Source organism: Equus asinus, chromosome 1, assembly GCF_041296235.1.
Source record: "Equus asinus isolate D_3611 breed Donkey chromosome 1, EquAss-T2T_v2, whole genome shotgun sequence".
Lineage (NCBI taxonomy): Eukaryota > Metazoa > Chordata > Mammalia > Perissodactyla > Equidae > Equus > Equus asinus.
Genome location: NC_091790.1, coordinates 165,033,339 through 165,051,822, shown reverse-complemented (window position 1 = coordinate 165,051,822; position 18,484 = coordinate 165,033,339). Strand labels below are relative to the sequence as shown.

General features: G+C 41.6%; 1 protein-coding gene across 3 annotated transcripts in view; it reads left to right on the top strand.

Moving 5' to 3' along the window:
- The window catches only part of HERPUD2 (HERPUD family member 2), a 134,740-nt gene that overhangs the window by 41,544 nt on the left and 74,712 nt on the right, over positions 1-18,484 (top strand). For all 3 annotated transcript variants that reach the window (XM_070511777.1, XM_070511774.1, XM_070511781.1), the window contains one exon: positions 6,392-6,679. The gene's annotated coding sequence lies outside the window, so the exon portion shown is untranslated. The remainder of the gene's footprint in view (positions 1-6,391; positions 6,680-18,484) is intronic.

Sequence of the window (18,484 nt, the reverse complement as noted above, 5' to 3'; positions counted from 1 at the left end):
AAATTCCAAAGAGGAATTTCTACTAGTTTTCAGGCCAGAAGTGAAATTCTAACAAGATCTGTTTGTTGCTCACAGACAGTCTGTGACTCTTGGAAGATGATTACAATCAGCTGTCGAGATTTAGATGCGCTACACTTCTCAAATCTCAAGCCCTCACCTCTCTCTTAACTCCTGGCCTATATTTCCAATTGTTTGTTGTGCACATGCTTTTTGAAAACCCACCATGATGTCAAACTCAAAGTGTCTAAGAGGGAATTGCTATCCTTTCCCTTTATTACTTCTTGCATGATCGCTGTACCGGATTAAGCTTCTTGTAGTGCTATTTTGATCCTGTTACAGCCTCTTGCTCAAAAGCCTTCAGTGGTCCACCATTGTCCATAACACAAAATAGAAATTCTTTCCCTAACATTCTAGGTCCTGATACTCCAGTTGGACTGGTTCATTTAATATTGCCCAAGCAAGCCTCTGCTCAATTCTATTAGGTGTTTGGTCAAATGTTCCCATATTCTGGAATGTTCTGTCTACTTTTTCCTACAAATATTTCTGTTGCTCTTCAAATTTAACCCACATCTCTGCATGGCTTTCCCCTCTTTTTCCTGAAGTCTCTGCTCAAATGTCACCACATGAGTAAGATTTTTCCTTAACACTCAAATTAATATTACACATCACCCCTGGCCACCCCCCCACACACACATCCTATCCCCATTAACTGCTCTATTTTTCTCCATAGCACTTATCACCATACATTATTTATTCATGTATTGTCCATCCACCACCAAGGGGGCAGGGATTTTTGTTAGTTTTGTTCATTGTTATGTTCTCAGCAACTGCAAAAGGGCTGGGCACATAACAAGCACACAATAAATATTTATAGATTAAATAGGTGAATGAAGGAACTCTGAAAATATTTAAGGCATTTAGTATATGTATGGCACTCTTCTGGGCTCTGGAGAGATGGATATGAACAAAATGGGGTTCTTTTAGAAACCCACATTCTTGTGGGAAAAAATGTGAATTGCAAAAATGGAAGTGTTTACCCAAGTTCAAGTGGAGCACAGTGTAGGAAAGAGAAAGGAATTAATATTATTGAGCTCCAATTTGTGTAATGTGCATTCACATTTCTGGTCTCATCAAGCCTCACAGTGATGCAATCTGGTAGGTTTTATTATGGTAGTTCTCACTTATTCTTGGGGGATAGTTCCAAGACCCCCAGTGGATGCCTGAAGCCAAGGATAGCACCAAACCCTGTAAATACTATGTTTTTTCCTGTACATACATCTTTGAGGTGAGCCAACAAAACTACCTCAAATTTCTTTTCCCTTCTTCAGAATTTCACAGGTAGAAGATTCATTCTTACCATAGGTATTAGCAACCTCAGCATACGCTTTTTTTCTTTCCTTTTTAAGTCGAGAATTTTCACCTAAAAGAATCACTGTACGCATATCCAAATTGCCAGCATCACTACTCTTGCACTTTGGGGCCATTATTAAGTAAAATACAGGTTACTTGAACAAAATCACTGTGATGTGGCAGTTGATCTGATAACGGAGACGGAGACTAAGTGACTAATGGCAGGTGGTGGTACATAGCGAGGATCCACTGGACAAAGGGACGATTCACATCTTGGGTTGGACAGAGCTGGATGATGCAAGATTTTATAACTCTACTCAGAACGGCGCACAATTTAAAACTTATGGATTTTTATTTCTGGAATTTTCCATTTAATATTTTTGGGTCATGGTTGACCATGAGTAACTGAAACCACGGAAGGAGAATCCGTGGCTAAGGGGGGACTACTGTATTCCCAATTTTGCAGATAAGAAAACTGAAGCTCAGGAAAGTTAAATAATTTCTCCCAAAGTTTTATGCTAATAGGTGGTTAAAATTAGAAGGGATTTAAACCCTGGTCTTCTCATGCAAAAATCAGTACACTTTGCACTATACTGGGTTACCTCTCAGGACATTAGCGATCAAATATACTTAGCTTATTCTGAGGAAGGTGTCATTGGAGTAGGTACTGTCTGAGGAATTAATGAGAAGTTCATCAAAGCAAAGAAGACACAGCAGGATTGTCGCCCTCTGTATAAACTTCCCAGCCCATGGGCTGTTTCCTTTTGATGTCTCATTCCCTTCTGCAATCATTCATTCGATAAATATTTATTAAATACCTGCTACGTGCCAAGCAATGTTTTATATTCTGGTGCTATAGTAGTGACCAAAACAAAGTCCCTGTTTCCATGGAGTTTTCATTCTCTAAATATTTTGCGCGATATTGGGAGAAAACAGGATATTTCAAATTTAGAGAGCTCAGATTAGAGTTACAGTTTCATCATAGTCTAACTGAGGACCTGGGAGAGGTCATTTAAACTTTCGGAATCTCAATTTCTATTTTTGGAATAGGAATAACTACCCATCTCACCAAAATATGATGTTGTGAGGCTCAAATAAGATGAAAATACTTTGAACCATTAAGCACTAGACATTGTGTTTCATTAAATCTAACATGCCATTGATTTTAAGAAACACCATTATTTTGTGTACCGTTAAGAAAGAAAAAATTCCCCCAATTATGACATGCCATTGATTATAAGACCCATCCTGATTTCAGAGATGTCAAAAAATGTGGGGAAAAAATTATGCCTCTTAGAACAGTTGAAATATGGTATAAGAAAGCTATTATTATCATTCCCTATGGTATGTAGCATATGGTACATGTTCAGAGAGGAATGGATTTGGCAAGATTCATTGGAGTAGATCAATGAGACAAGTGATAGAGAAATTTTCAAGGGTCTTTCTACGTCTGGATACAATTTTTTTTCCTTAATAAAATCACTGCAGCCATTTTCCATGTTGTAGGCCTTTTGGAGCTCTAATCACCTATTTTCCCTTGAGCAGAGCCACTGTACTGGTCTCAGGGCACTATCTGTAGATTATTAGCTGAGAGAGAAACGAATTTCTTGCTTGCTTAATAAATAAAGTCTCTGTGTCAAGTCCTTACCCTAACTAATAGAACCACATTGCACAGTGCCCTCTCCATGAAAACTTGTCAGTATCAGGAAAAGTGGTGCTTTACTAAAACAATTTTTAAAAATCATATGGACATTGCTAATTACATAATGAAGACCCTTCTCTCCCTCTCTCTTCCTCCCTCCTTCCCTCGTTTCCTCTTCCTCTTCTGCTCCTGCCCCCACCCTCCTTTTGCTTTGACTTTTAGGAAACTCAAAGACAGATCTGTAGTTCTTTATGGTGTCCTAACTACAATTTCATCTTTTTTGTCTGACTTTCATTTTCTTTTCTCCTAAATCTTAACTTATTTTTTCCAACATTTCATTATATAATTTTTTAAATATGTAGAAAAGATGGAAGAATTTTATAGTTAACACTCACATACCCACCATCTGGATTCCATAATGAACCTTTTACTGTACTTGCTTTATCATATATCTATCCATGTATCCATCCCTCTTTTCAACTGTCTTTTGATATAGTTCAAAGTAAATTGCAAACATCTATACACATTACACTTATACATTTTAGTACGCATTTTATTAACTGAAGTCCAATATTTGATTGTAGTTCTTTTTTGGTTTTTTGTTTGTTTGTTTTTTAGATTTTATTTTTCCTTTTTCTCCCCAAAGCCCCATGGTACATAGTTGTATATTTTTTAGTTGTGGGCCCTTCTAGTTGTGGCATGTGGGATGCCACCTCAGCGTGGCCTGACGAGCAGTGCCATGTCCGTGCCCAGGATCCGAACCTGCGAAACCCTGGGCCTCTGAAGTAGAGCAAGAGAACTTAACCACTCGGCCATGGGGCTGGCCCCTTTTTGGTTTTTAGTGAGGTAAAATTTACATACAACAAAGTGCACACATCTCAAGTGTACCGTTCAATGATTTTTGACAAATGGATACATTTGTGTAACACAAATCCACATCAACATACAGAATATTCCCGTGAGTCCAGCAAGTTCCCTCACGTCCTTTCTTTCATGCCCACAGCCTCAGAGGCAACTGCTGTTTTGATTTTTTTCCCACTATAGATTAGTTTAGCCTGTTTTAGAACTTTGTACAAATGGAATCACACAGTACGTACTCTTATATAAGCGTTCTTTCATCAGCATAATGTTTTCAAGCTTCATCCACACTATGATGTGTATCAGAATTTGTTTCTTTATGTTGCTGATTAGTATTCCAATGTATGAACATACCTCTGTTTAGTTAAAGCTGCTATTTAGGTTTTGTACAAGTCTCTTTGTGGAAATGCTTTCATAACTCTTGGCTATATACTTAGGAGTAGAATTGCTAGGTCGTAGGGTAAATGCATGCTTAGTTTCATAAGAAACTGTCAGAACTTTTCTTAAGTGCTTCTTTCACCAACACTGTATGAGTTCAGGTCGCTCTACGTTTTTCCAACATTTAGTGTTGTCAGTCTTTTTTTAAAGTGTAGCCATTCATGTGAGTAGCAGTATCTCACTGTAGCTTTAATTTGTATTTCCCTGATGATTAACGATATTGAATATCTTTTAAAGTGCTTATGGGCCATTTATGTACCTTTCTTTGTGAAGTGTCTATTCAAGTCAATCCAGATTGAGTTGTTTGGTTTTTTTTGTTTTTGAGGTATAGGAGTTCTTTACATATTCTAAATACTAATTTTTTGTCAGCTATATGTTTCGCAAATATTTTACATCAGTCTGTGGATTGCTTCTATACTTCATTAACACTGTCTTTTTGTTTATTTATTTATTTAGCTGAGGAAGACTGGCCCTGAGCTAACATCTGTTGCCAATCATTCTCTTTTTGCTTGAGGAAGATTGTCGCTGAGCTAACATCTGTGCTAATCCTCCTCTATTTTGTATGTAGGATGCCACGACAGCACGGCTTGATGAACAGTGTGTAGGTCTGTGCCCGGGATCCAAACCTAAGAAACCCGGGCTGCTGAAGGAGTATGTGAACTTAATCACTACCTCACCAGGCTGGCCCCAACACTATCTTTTTACGAGCAAAAGTTTTAAATTTTGGTAAAATCTAATTTATCAATTTTTAAATGGTTATTGCTTTCTATATCCTGTCTAAGAAACCTCTGTTTAAGCTAAATTCTGAAGATATTCTTCTCTATTTTCTTCCAGAAGCTTTATAGTTTCACTTTTACGTTTAGGTCTGTGATCCCTCTTAATTAATTGTGTATCCTGTGAAGTAGGGGTCAAGGTTCACTGTTTTTCCACTTGAGTACCCAGTTGCAGTATCTAATCTATTTTTTTAATCTTGTATTATATACATTTTTGTACGATCTCTCAAATATTTTTTGGAATGAGCAATAAACGGATTTGGCCCAAAGGCTGGAGGATGCCCTCACGAGTCCCCTTCCAGCCCTGTAATGGGTAATATTTCCCCCAAATTGTTATATTTAAATACGATCCCACACATACACAATATAAAGTGCTCTGTGTTCCCTTTAGCCTTGGCCTTCTTGGCCACTCTCCTGCCTCTCCAGCAGTGGTGGAAGGCTGCTGTGCACTCACCTGCCCATGATGGTCAGCCTGTTCCTGCTTGGCTTTAGGAGATGAGGCAGGAAGATGCTTAGGAGGATTGCCTGTTGGGTCTGGAGTGGTCTCAATGGGTTTTTACAGGTCTCCAGGGCTCATCTTCAGTACTTTGGAAGGGCATTTGCGCTAGAGAACTTTGGAAGGTAGAGATGTTGGACTGTGATGAAATCTAGAGGCAGAGCACAGCTGTGCGCTGGTTCTTCTGGTAAATTGGATTCTGGTTTCTCACTTCTGAATGGGTGCCCATTGCTAACAGGAGGCTTCCTTTTATTCCTTTCTAAACTATTTGTTTTCTAAAACCTGATTTTTTTTTTTTAAGATTTTATTTTTCCTTTTTCTCCCCAAATCCCCCTGGTACATAGTTGTGTATTTTTAGTTGTGGGTCCTTCCAGTTGTGGCATGTGGGATGCCACCTCAGCATGGCCCAATGAGCAGTGCCATGTCCGCACCCAGGATTCAAACAGGCGAAACCCTGGGCCACCACAGCAGAGCGCGCGAACTTAACCACTCGGCCACGGGGCCAGCACCTAAACTATTTTTCCTACCTTTCCCTGCTTGGCTCAGCAAACAGATAGGCTTTGGAATCAGACCTTGTGTATATAAATTTATGTATGTAGTGTGTATTTATATATTTACTTATAAAAGTAACTTTTTTCTGGTTATGAAAGTAATATAATCTCATTGTCAACAACTTGGATAATACAAAAAATGTGTGAAAAAGAAAGTACAAATCAGCTATAATCTAACACCTGGAGATTAGCCGTGGTGACTTCTTTTTTTTTTAAAGATTTTATTTTTTTCCTTTTTCTCCCCAAAGCCCCCCAGTACATAGTTGTATATTCTTTGTTGTAGGTCCTTCTAGTTGTGGCATGTGGGACTCTGCCTCAGCGTGGTTTGATGAGCAGTGCCATGTCCGCGCCTGGGATTGGAACCAACAAAACACTGGGCTGCCTGCAGTGGAGCACGGGAACTGAACCACTCAGCCACGGGGCCAGCCCCAGCCATGGTGACATTTTTGGTCAACTTCTATTTTGAATCTCTGCTCTGTCCCTTACCAGCTTGACAGCTCTTTGAGTGTCGTTTCCTCTCTGAGGAATGGGAATAACAACCTCCTTCATGGACAAGCTGTAAACGTGAAAGGTAATGTATGTAAAATCTTTTCAAATAGTAGATCCTTCATAATATAAGTTCACTAAATGATGCTATTAAAGAATGTAGGACGTGAGTGGGTAGTGGGGAAAAAAAATCTCAATTCCTTTTCCCAGCCATTTTAAAGTTTGTTATTAAATTCTTTTAAAGCAGGCAAAAATAGAGAAACAGAAAACACAATAGTGGTTGCCAGGAGCTACGGGTGATGGAGGGGTTGATCACAGAGGAGCAAGAGGGACTTTTGGAATGATGAAACTGCTCTGTACCTTGACTGTTGTGGTGACTATGCAACTGTATGCAATGTTTAAAACTCACAGAACTATACGCTAAGAGGGTAAATTTTATTGCATATAAATTAAACTTTAATAAACCTGACTTAAAAATGTTCCTTGGAGCCGGCCTTGTGGCCTTGTGGTTAAGTTTGAGTGCTCATTTCAGTGCCCCAGGGTTTGAAGGTTTGGATCCTGGATGTAGACTTATAAACTATGCTGTGGTGGCCTCTCACATACAAAACGAAGGAAGATTGGCACAGATGTTAGCTCAGGCAAAATCTTCTTCAAGCAAAAAGAGGAAGACTGGCAACAAATATTAGCCCAGGATCAATCTTCCTCATCAAAAAAAAGAAAATTATTCCTTTAAAACATCTTAAATTTCTCCACTGATTTTAAATTGATCTTTCTAGTTCCTCTCAGCCTTTCCCCTCCCCCTCCAGTTTACCTCTTTTCTAGACTCTTGGGGCATTTTACCTTCTTGATAGTATTCTGAATGCTTGTTTAGCTCTCCAGTTAATTGTCATACTGGATTCTTTGTTCCCTGTCTCCCAACTTTGCTGCATATTTTATTTCCCCCTTTTGAATTGACACTCTGTTGAGCTAGGCTCAGCTGTGCTTAACAAACAAAATGTATGGCTGTTTCACTTGCCTTTTTTGTGCCAATAGAGGTCTGATCAGGGCAGCTAATTAATTATGGTGAGTGAGGTAAGAGAAAAGCTGATCCTGAGTCTTGTGCCAATGGTTAAACAGAAATCCTTTAAAATCTTCTAGATTGTTCCTTTGACTATGAAAAAAGGACTTCAAACATTTTTTGTGCTGAAAAATAAGTATAACACAAGCTCACAGTGGAAATTGTTAAAGCTACATGTTCTAGCTCCTTTAAAACAGATTCAGCTATTTGAGGTACATGCTCGCCACATATCCTGAATTTTCCAGGACAGTCTGGATTTCAAATATTCCATGCCAACTTCTCTCCAAGACACTGATTTTCTGTAGAACAGACACTGCGTCTTAATTTTGGTTCATAGAAATACAGTTGCCAGACTCACAGGTTAAATTTATTCATTTGTTCCTTATCTATTTTTCCATTCTGTAAGTATTTACTGAGCACCTACCACTCATTGCCAGGCTCTCTAGTAGGCTCTGAAGAAACAGAGATAAATAAAATCATTCTTGAGAAGCTAATGCTGTTCAGCCTGGGGGATAGACAAGCTAAAAAATGAGTTCACTTTCTCCAAGGACAATTGCATCCGGGAAAAGGCAAGAGAAAAAGCAATTCATGTACAACATAGTTTATTGAGAAAACCTTTAAACTTTTTGGTATGTATGTATATATTTTAATTACATAAGTAATATAGACTTGTTTTCCAACACTAGCATTAGGAAGACTTCGTTAGAGAGCTATCTATAAAAAAATTTACATAACTGTGTAATATTGCATATATTTATATTTTTCTTTCATAGGAGAGATTGTACTCTATTCCCAGTGCTTTTCCTAGCATAACTTTTGCTTAGAAATCTTCCTCTAACTACCTTTATGACAGTGCAATTACTTCTAGTAACAGCCGGTGTGTCCTGAGTGCTGCCAGATGCCAGGTAATTTGCACACACTCTTTCTATTGCTCCTTCAGCTCCATGGAGTAGGCATTGTTCTCCCCATTTCATAGACTGGGTAGAAGCAGGTTTTAGAGAGGGTGAGTGACTTGCCCGGTGCCCCCATCGACTGCAGGTGGAGGGAAGATGTGATCTGCGTCTGCCTGACTGAAGGCAGTGTGCTCTCCTCCACACAGCCCTTCATTGTTGGCTTTTAACTGTGTATCTGGCCTGCATTTATTTAAATCTCCGTGGCTACCGGAAAGGAAAGTGAGAAAGGGGGAAATAATTAGGATGCAGCTACTGCCAAAGCAACCCTTGTAATACAATATTCTCGCTGCAGCCAGAGTGATCCGTTCCAATGCCAATGGGGCCGTGTCTCTCCACTCCTCAGAACCTCCTGGGGCTCCCACTGGTTTTAGGCAAAAATATTTGTCGAAAGAATGAATCCTTCAGGCTTTCCTGTCGCTCCACTAGATTAGGATGCCTTCTCCTGGACTCTCACTAGGACCCTGAACTTTTCCTCTCTTGTGCTATAATTATAGACTGTGCTGGTGATTTGATTGTCTCCTCCCCTGAGGGCCCCATAAAGGCAGGGTCCATGGTGACTTCCCTCACCAATGTGAGCTTCGTTGCGAGGCTACACTGACTTTAGCTTTATTGGGATATATTCACGAGATTTGCAGACACTTCTATGAATAGTTAAGTCAGGGTTAGTAGTCCCACTGTCAGAATGGTTTCTGGGAATACCCTTACTGCCTACTGTGACAATTGACCTGGTATTGTGACATCAAGGTGGTGGCTAGTATCAATGAGGTTCCTTCTGAGAATCACTTGCTTTGGTGCTGAAGGCTGAGGGGTAACTGGTGGTGGTTTCCCCCGTAATCCCCGTACTTCCTGATTGCCTGAAAATGGCCTTTTGATCTTTGCTCTTCCCGTCCCTGCAGTGGTGGTGTCAGCCTCTGACTCCCTTGCATTAGAGTCCTTTCAGGCATTACCTGAAACACCTAGAGGAGCTCCTCTTTTCCTGGCTGAGGCAACAAGAGCTCTGTCTGTGGCATCAGTACAACCTTCATGGCAGAGCTGTCTCTCTGGGCACCTCCTGTTCCTGTCACCCCACCTCTGCTCCCTCATCCCTCTGATGTACCCTGTGAGGCATACTGCGATCTCCCGAAGACTCTAAACCAACCCCCCAAATTGTGCCCTGGAAAACCAGACCATTCATAAGAGTAAGAAAAGGCAGACAGCAGAGTGAGCAAGAGGCAGAGAGAAGGAAAGGGGAAGAAGATTAAAAGCAGGGTGATTAAGGGAGATGATGATGAGCACAGTAGACGGCTGGAGAAAGATGCAGAAAAGAGAACAAAGCTGAGACCTTCCCTTGCCAGATATGCGTGTGTGGGTTCAGGGGCCCGCACTCTTATCCAGAGTTGGTTTCATGTCAGGTGCCAAGGTAAGGACGTCATGTGCTTCATCTCTCACCTGGATCACTACAGTAGTTTCCTAACCGGTTTCCCTGCTTCCACCCTCGCCGTCCTGTCTGTTCCCAACCCAGCAGCCGGAGTGATCCCATTCAGATGTGAGTCAGAGCACGCCACTCCTCTGCTCTCACACTCTCTGACCTCATTTACCTCCACTCTGTCCACACCCTCAGTCCAGCCAGACTCACTGTTCCTCCAACATACTAGGCCTGCTCCTGCCTCAGGGTCCCTGCTCAGGCTGTTCCCTCTGCCTGGAAGGAATTCCCGGGGATGTCCACCTGCCGATGTCTTACATCCGCTGAGTCACTGCTTCATACAGGCTCTTCTGGTCACTCCATCTAACCCCTCCCACCTCTCCTTAGCCCCTTTCCTTTCTGACATAAGATATAATCTAGTTGTTTATTTTTGTTGTCTATCTTCTACTAGAATGTAAGCTCCATATAAAGACAGAGATTTTTCTTTGTTCACTGCCTGGCACATAGTAGGAACATACTAAGTGTTTGTTGAAAGAATGACCTCGTGAGGCAGGTACTATTACTAATAAGCATATTCTATAGAAGGTAAAACTTGGGCTCACCAGTGTAAAGCAACTGCCCAAGATCAGATGGTGAAGTGAAAGAGCAAGTGTTGAACCCAGTCATGTCTGTTCAAAAGCCTGTGCTCATCAACACGTCACTGGAATATGCTCTTCCTCTTGCTGTGAGCTGCTGAGCTCAGTAGGAGGAAACTGTTTCTCACGTCAGCCTTTCCTTCTGGTTAACCAGACCACTAGGCTTTCAGCTGGCCTTCCTGAGCTGCGAGGTGAGTATTTACTGACAGAAAGGGATAAAGAACAAAATCATAATGCATGTGCTCTGTGGGGAAGTGAAAGACCAGCGTTAAGTCCATTTGGTTAAGAATAGAAATATGACTTGCAGAGGCCAACCTCACCTGGGGTGTCTTGAAGTGGAAAGGGGCATGATCGCCCGCAGGCAGGCCAAAACACATGCTGGGGGCACCAGCAGAGCAGGGCCACCAAAATAACAAGAAAATCATTTTACGGATAATAGTTGGCTATTTGATATTTTCAAAAACATATAAAAGATGTTATTACAGGAAAGTCAGAACCTTGTTGGACTTCCTTAGCGGCGTTTGGCTGATGGCATTGTTTTAATATTAAATTACCTGTGGCGAACTCATCAACTTTTCAGTCCACAGACTCTCTGAAAGTCAACCTGGCCCTAGTGATCCTGGTGGATGGGGCCAGCGGACTCATTTCATCTATCATTTACTTTAAAAAATGGTATGTTTGCCTGTGGTTTCCATTCCCTAATGAGAGGTAAATGGGGCAGGAAGAGCTGCTTTGTAAACGTTTGAGGAATAATAGTGGTGTTCCAGGAAAGGTTGGTTTAATGCTGTCATTTCAGAATTGGAGTGGGAGGTCTAAAGAGCTCCTATTCTTCCTTCTGCACCTTCTCTGTTGTCACCTTGGTGAGGCATTCTCGGTCCACCTCCCCGAGCTCCCCTCTGCCAGCAATTACTCCCTCTTCTGTGCTATAGATATTATTATATTTATCACATAGCATCGTAATTATCTGTATTCACTTCTGATCCCTTGGAGACTTAGAACTCCTGGAAGTACATGGCTTATTCATATTGTATCTTGTTCATCTTTATGTCTAGCACAGTGCATGGAACATACTGAAGGTTCCAAAATTTTGCCCAAGACTACTAAAACCAGACTCTTGAGGCTAGAGGAGTTTCTAAAGAAACGATCTTTGGCAAATTCCTTCATAAGACTTGCCAGGGGCTTAGCATTGTTTATGAAACAGGTCGTATTGGAGCAATCGCTTCTAGACCTCCTCATTTCTTGTCAGGGCTTCTCTGCTGGGCTGCTCAGTGACTCACAGCAGGAAGAGGAGGCATTGGTGCTAAACTGTCCCCAAATGCCTCCCCACCATGCACCCAAAAACAAAAAATAAGTTTGTGGACCTTTGGGCAGCCGGGCCCATCGCTTCACCTCTCTGCGTTTCGGTTCCTTATTCTGTAGAAGTCATGAGTTGAAATGGGAGACCGAAGTTCCTTTCAGGCTCTAGAATCTCTGAGTCTTTGAGCCTACTCAGGGCTCAGTAATCAGCCCATGACCCTGCCCTCTTTCCACCCTGCGGAGCAGGTCAGGCCTGGTTCCCTGGGAACGAGACCTGCACCCACAGCAGTCCTTTGACCTTTCCCTCTGCCTGGGGTGCACTTCTGCAGCACACCTGCCTTCCGCTGCCAACCCCTGTGCTCTACTGCTGGACTCTTGATTCTGTGGATGGAGTCTGCTCTCAATGGCCATTCTAACCAGGGTTCATCTCTACAAAAATGACGTGATAAATTTAGACTTACCATGATGCTATTTATATATTTTATTTTAAGCTACACATGCTGGTCTTTTGTCTGTTTGTTCTCAAATCTATTCTCTACCATCCTCAATCCTGGGCTTTGTATTTCTGGGAACTATTTTTCCCAGCCTTCCTTAGTGAACTGGCCAAAGAGAGCCAGTGATGGAACACTGGAGAATGAGAGGAGAAGCAAGGTTATTTGTCCCCTTCTTTCTGCTTCAGATGGGGTCTGGCAGCATCTTGTACATGTCTCCAGCCCCTGCTGCACAACCCTGTCTCCATGGTTGCAGCTTGAGCCTGGAAGTGCTGGTTCCAGATTCCTCCTGGTGGACCCAGAACCAAGGCTTTGGTAACGCTACCTTCTCCCTTTGTCCCTCCAGCCCCAGGGTTGACAGTGGCTGCCTGCTGTTCTCTGGCCTCTCAACCCTTCCATCATCTGTATTGAATTCCCTCTGCAATATCTAGCATAGCTTCTGCCTTCTGATTGGACTCTGCCTAAAACACTCTTAATGTGTGTGAATGTCCTATATGTGTATGAAAGTATGAATGTTCATATGAGTATATGTGTGAAAATACACTGAAGATCTGAAAGTTTACACATCAAACTATTAATAGTGGTTTTATGACTGGGAAAAGGAATGGGACTGGGTTGGTGCAAAATTGTGAAGGGGGGTTGCAGCTTTTCAAGAATAGCTTTATTGTGGCATAATCTTTTTTTGAGGAAGATTAGCCCTGAGCTAACATCTGCCACCAATCCTCCTCTTTTTGCTGAGGCAGGTTGGCTCTCAGCTAACATCTGTGCCAATCTTCCTGTATTTTATATGTGGGATGCCTGCCACAGCATGGCTGGATAAGCAGTGCATAGGTCCAAGCCCAGGATCCGATCTGGTGAACCATGGGCCACTAAAGCTCAGTGTGCAAACTTAGCCGCTAAGCCACTGGGCCAGCCTCTATTGTGGCATAATTTACATATATAAGACTATAATTTTCATATGTATGTATGTATATGTTTTGTTTGAACTTTTCTGCAATAAATGTATATTCACGCATTACTTATATAAAATTAAAAAATAATTTAAAATATTAACAGCAGGAGTGAGATGAATGAAGCAAAACACCAAGTGCTTTAGCTGAAGACATCAGCCATGTAGGGAAAGCTCTGCAGGTGACACTAACAGTCATTCATGCAACAAATATTTTCTAGTTACTGTGAGCCAGGCACTGAGGGTCCATCAGTGAACAATACAGGCATGATCCCTGTCCATATTCTCTGCAGTAATTAAATACACAATTCTACCAATATTAATTCATTCTAAGTATTATGACGAAGTAAAGAGGGCAGCAAAAGCCTACCTAGTCAGGGAAGGCTTCCTTGAGGAAGACACTTAGGTGAGAGCCAGAGGATGAGCAGATAAAGCTTAGCTGCTAGAGGGAAACGGACAGACAGTATGGAATGGTCAAGCTGGGCTGCCAAGGAGTGCTTCTCTGATTCCTGTTCTCAGGGAAGTTGCTCTAACAATAGAGAGTTTGCTAGAAGGTGTTTCTCATCAGAACCCGTGGTGGGATGCCAGTCAACAGGAAGTGTTCTGTGGGCGTGGTCTTCTAGTGCTGTAGCCATGCTCCCACAGTGTTGAACCATTGTCTCTACTGCAAAGTGGCTCTCACCAGGAGGAGAGGAAGCCAATGCGATGTGTCCTGCGGCAGGTGATAAGGCTGATTTGGAAGTGGCTCAAAAGCTAAGGATGCTCTGTGGTCAGCAGTAGGACCAAAGGTACTCATGTCCACCAACCCCTCGTCCTTTGATGGGAACAACTGATATTTGCTCATTCTTAGGTAGAGTGGCATGAAAATGCTTAAGACAAGTCCTCCATCCATATTTCCACTCCTAAGCTCTTCTTGAAAAGAAATGCTTGAACTTGTGGTAAAACGCTTTCCATGAAACAAGTCTCATTCTTTTGAAGCTCTGTTGTTTTTCTCTTCTTGCTTAACCTAATTCAGAATTTTTGCCTGTGTCTCAGTCTCTTCAATTTATAGACCTTTTTGCAATGGCTATAATCTCCTTGTTTTATTGTAAGTTACCAATCTCATTTTATTGTAAGCCACCAATTATCTTGTGAAATTAGGTTACTTATAAAGTAGCCCATTAATTGCAATTACAGCTTAGTTACAGCGTGTCCAGGTCTCCCAGACTATGTAAAATCAGGTTATGTTGCCTTTTGATGTCCAAATTACAAAGGTGACAACAGGATCTTAGCTTGACCTCAGTGTCCTACAGCTATTTCTGGGCGTCCCCAACAGGATGTGTCATTCGTGCTTACAAACCAGCTGCTGTAACCACACAGATCCACCTGGTCCTTTCTCTCCTGCTCTGGCTCCTCCAGGTCTGCTTCCTGCAGGGCTGCTTGGAAGCACCAATGCTGTCACTGCCCATCATGAAAGCAGAGCTGATGGTGCCAAGTCCATGTCTCTCCCAGGCTGCCAAGCCCGCCAGCCCTTGGGCTGTCAGAGCAGAGTGGGGAAAATGGCCTCTTCCTCCCAGGCCTGTGCTATACTTTGTCACCTGGGATCTGAAGCAATGATGCTTGGCACTGAGAATCATAAAGATTTTTCGTGACCAGTGTCCCCACTTTCTGGCCCTCACCCATCTAACCATCAGGGCTTAAGACCAAGTCCAAAAAGCTAGGTGGGGAGAGAATCCATACCATCCCTCCCTCATACCTTCTTGGAACTTAGCCATCCCAGAAACTACAAGTGGGTCTACTGTCCAAGTCACAAAACGAAAGTTCTCAACCATATTAATAGAGGCAAACAGATGCTGTAGTGTCTGTGGGGTGGTAGTTGTACTGATGAGTGTCTATGCTGACAGTCTAAAATTAGGCTCAGCTGACCAAAATATATTTTATGTACTACTTAATGGTTTTCATTCACTCTAAAACCTGAAATACTTAGTTTTAAATGGATTCTGAAGAGAAATACCCCATATCACAATGTCATCCCCAAAGAAGACTAAACATAAGTGTATGTTTATGTCAAAAAAGTCATAAGAACTACACAGGTGAGAAACTGTTTATCATGGGAACTAAGCAAGAGTTCCTCCCCAATTCTCGTGTAAGGCTGGGGGTGTAGCTGTGGTTTAAGAGCAAGGCCTGTGGTCTAGCAATGCTCTTGCCTGTGTGAGGCCCTATTTTACCTCAAAAGACAGCTTCCGCTGCTTCCTGGTGAAGCTAGTAATACTAAGAATGGGTCGGGGCGGGACATTGCCCTCTCAAGACATTTATCATTTTTTCATTTAACACTCACCGTGTCCCTTCCCGTTAGGGGTTTGGGGAATTAAAAAAAAAAAATGTATATATATGTGTGTATATATACACACATATATATAAAAAACATTCTTTCCAGAAGTTTACAATTTTAAAAACATTTTGATTTTTTGGGGCCAGCCTGGTGGCACTCCACTTTGGGGTTTGCGGGTTCAAATCCTGGGCACAGAGCTACACACTACTCATCAAACCATGCTGTGGCGGCATCTCACGTACAAAACAGAGGACACAGATGTTAGCTCAGGGCCAAAAAGAAGAAGATTAGCAACAGATGTTAGCTCAGGGCCAATCTTCCTCACACACACACACAAAATTTTTTTTTAATTTTAAAAAATTGATTTTTTTTAAGGGCATTATGCTAAGTGAAATAAGTCAGACAGAGAAAGACAAATACTGTATGAGCTCACTTGTATGTGGGCTCTAACAAAACCAAACTCATAGAAACAGAGAACAGATTGGTGGTTTCCAGGGATTGGGGAAATGAAGGAAGGTGGTCAAAGGTAGGAAATTCTAGTTATAAGATAAATAAGTTCTGGGGAGGAAACGACAGTGTGGTGACTATAGTTAAGAGTATATTGGGTTGTTGGTGCTGTCGAGTCAATTCTGACTCTAGCGAGTCTGTGGACAGCGGAGCAGAAACCTGTCCAGTCTTTCTGCACCATCCTCTCACCTCCAGTGTTATATCAGATGATGCCCCACTGCTATTCATAGGGTTTTCACGGTCAATTTTTTCAGAAGTGAGTGACCAGGTCCTTCTTCCTAGTCGGTCTTAGTCTGCAAGCTCAAGTGTCCACCGTGGGTGACCCTGCTGATATTTGAAATATTGGTGGCATAGCTTGCAGCAACACACAGCTGCCACAGTATGACAACCGATAGACAGGTGGTATGGTTCCCGGACCAGTAAACAAACCCAGGTGGAAAGGAACTGGGCCATGGCGGTGAGAGCTCCGAATCTTGGCCACTAGACCACCAGGGCTGGCTATAGTTAACAATACTGTATTGCATATTTGAAAGTTGCTAAGAGAGTAGATTTTGAAAGTTCTTATCACATACATGCAAAATTGTAACCATGTGAGGTGATGGATATGTTAACTAACCTTGTGGTAACCATTTCATTATATATATATGTATATATATCTCAAATCATTATGTTGTACACTTTAAACTTATACAATGCTATACATCAATTACATCTCAATAAAGCAGGAAACAAATTGACTTTTTAGTGAGCCTGGCACTATTTAATTTAGTTATGGATTCTCTGACTTAATCTTCACATAAGGGAAAATCTACTCCTAGCTTCATTTTACTAATGAGGAAACTGAAACTTAGAGAGGTTGGGTGACTTGCTCAAGGACACCGTAGAGTCAGGATTCAGACCTGGAGAGCCAAATTCCAGAATCTTTGCTCTTGTCCAATGCATTGTCCCTTCCCCTCCTCCTCCCTCCACCCCAATTCCATTAAAAATCCCAGAATTGCTGCCAATCGTGTAATGAGATTCCCTCAGTACACATTTGATTTGAACATGGCAAAGCCTGTAAGTTGGTGTAAAATAATTTCTTCATTGACCAGTAAGAATTCTAAGAGTAGTCTCACAAAATTATGATGCTTCAGTTTTCTTAATAGAAATTTGGGTTAAAAAGCTTTAAATCTTTAAAAAGTAATAGAGCCTATCAACCTACAAAAACAGAAACCAGTTTAAGAGGCAAAGTGTTTATTTGGGATCAAAGAACTGCAATTCATGAGGCACAGATTCAGGTAGAAACCCAAATAGCATCCCAATTACAGGAGAGGGGCTTAGGATTTTATGGAAAAAGGGAGGGTGAAGTGAGTCGTATTAAAGAAGAGTTCATTGGTGCCAGATGAGGCAAGGTTAGGTTGTACTTCATAGATTGCCTTGAGATTCGGTCATCAGAGAAAAGGCTGGACTTGTCCTTCATTGGTTGGTTAGCGATTCGATCATCAGCAAAGTCCAGTTGCATCGGTTCTTACAGAAAGGATATTCTTGTCCTTACTGACTTCTTGGAATATTGGCAGTTTGGACCAGTTTGGAAGATAAAGAAAACAAGATGTGCAAGGCAACTCCTCTGTAATGGCTGCTCTGGCTCTATTTTGATATGGCTCCACTCAGGTCATCTTTCACAAGACTTTGAAATATTACTACAGATTATATTTGTAACCAGTAGGGTATAAATATAGAAAATTAGAAGAAGTTTTCACTAGATGTTTACCTAAGATATATAAGCGTTTTAAGAGCCAGATTGTAGTAACTACACGTTATTTCTCTAAAACTGATAATATAGAGACTATTTCTAATAAAAGAATAGTAATAGTGAGGGATTGTTTCCCTGTAGGGAAACTTAAAAAAAGAAAGGGCACGGCAAAGCTCTGATAATTATAAGATAGGTTTAAAGTTCTGCTAGGGGTTAGGGTTGTTGGTTGTTAGATGTTATATTAAGACTCATGCTAGGTGGTGAGAAATAGCACAGCATAGTGGTTGAGAACTTGATGCTGGAGTTGCCATTTACTAGCTCTGTGACCTTGGGAAAATTACTCAACCTGTGTGGACCTCAGTTTCCTAATCTGAAAAATAGAGAGAACAGCATTACCCATGGTTATAGAGTGAATGTTTGTGTCCCCCCTAAAGTGCATATGTTGAAGTCCTAACCCCCAGTGTGGCTCTATTTAGACACAGGGCCTCTAAGGAGGTAATTACGATTAAATGAGGTCCTAAGGCTGGGGCTCTGATCCAAACGGATTATTGTCCTTA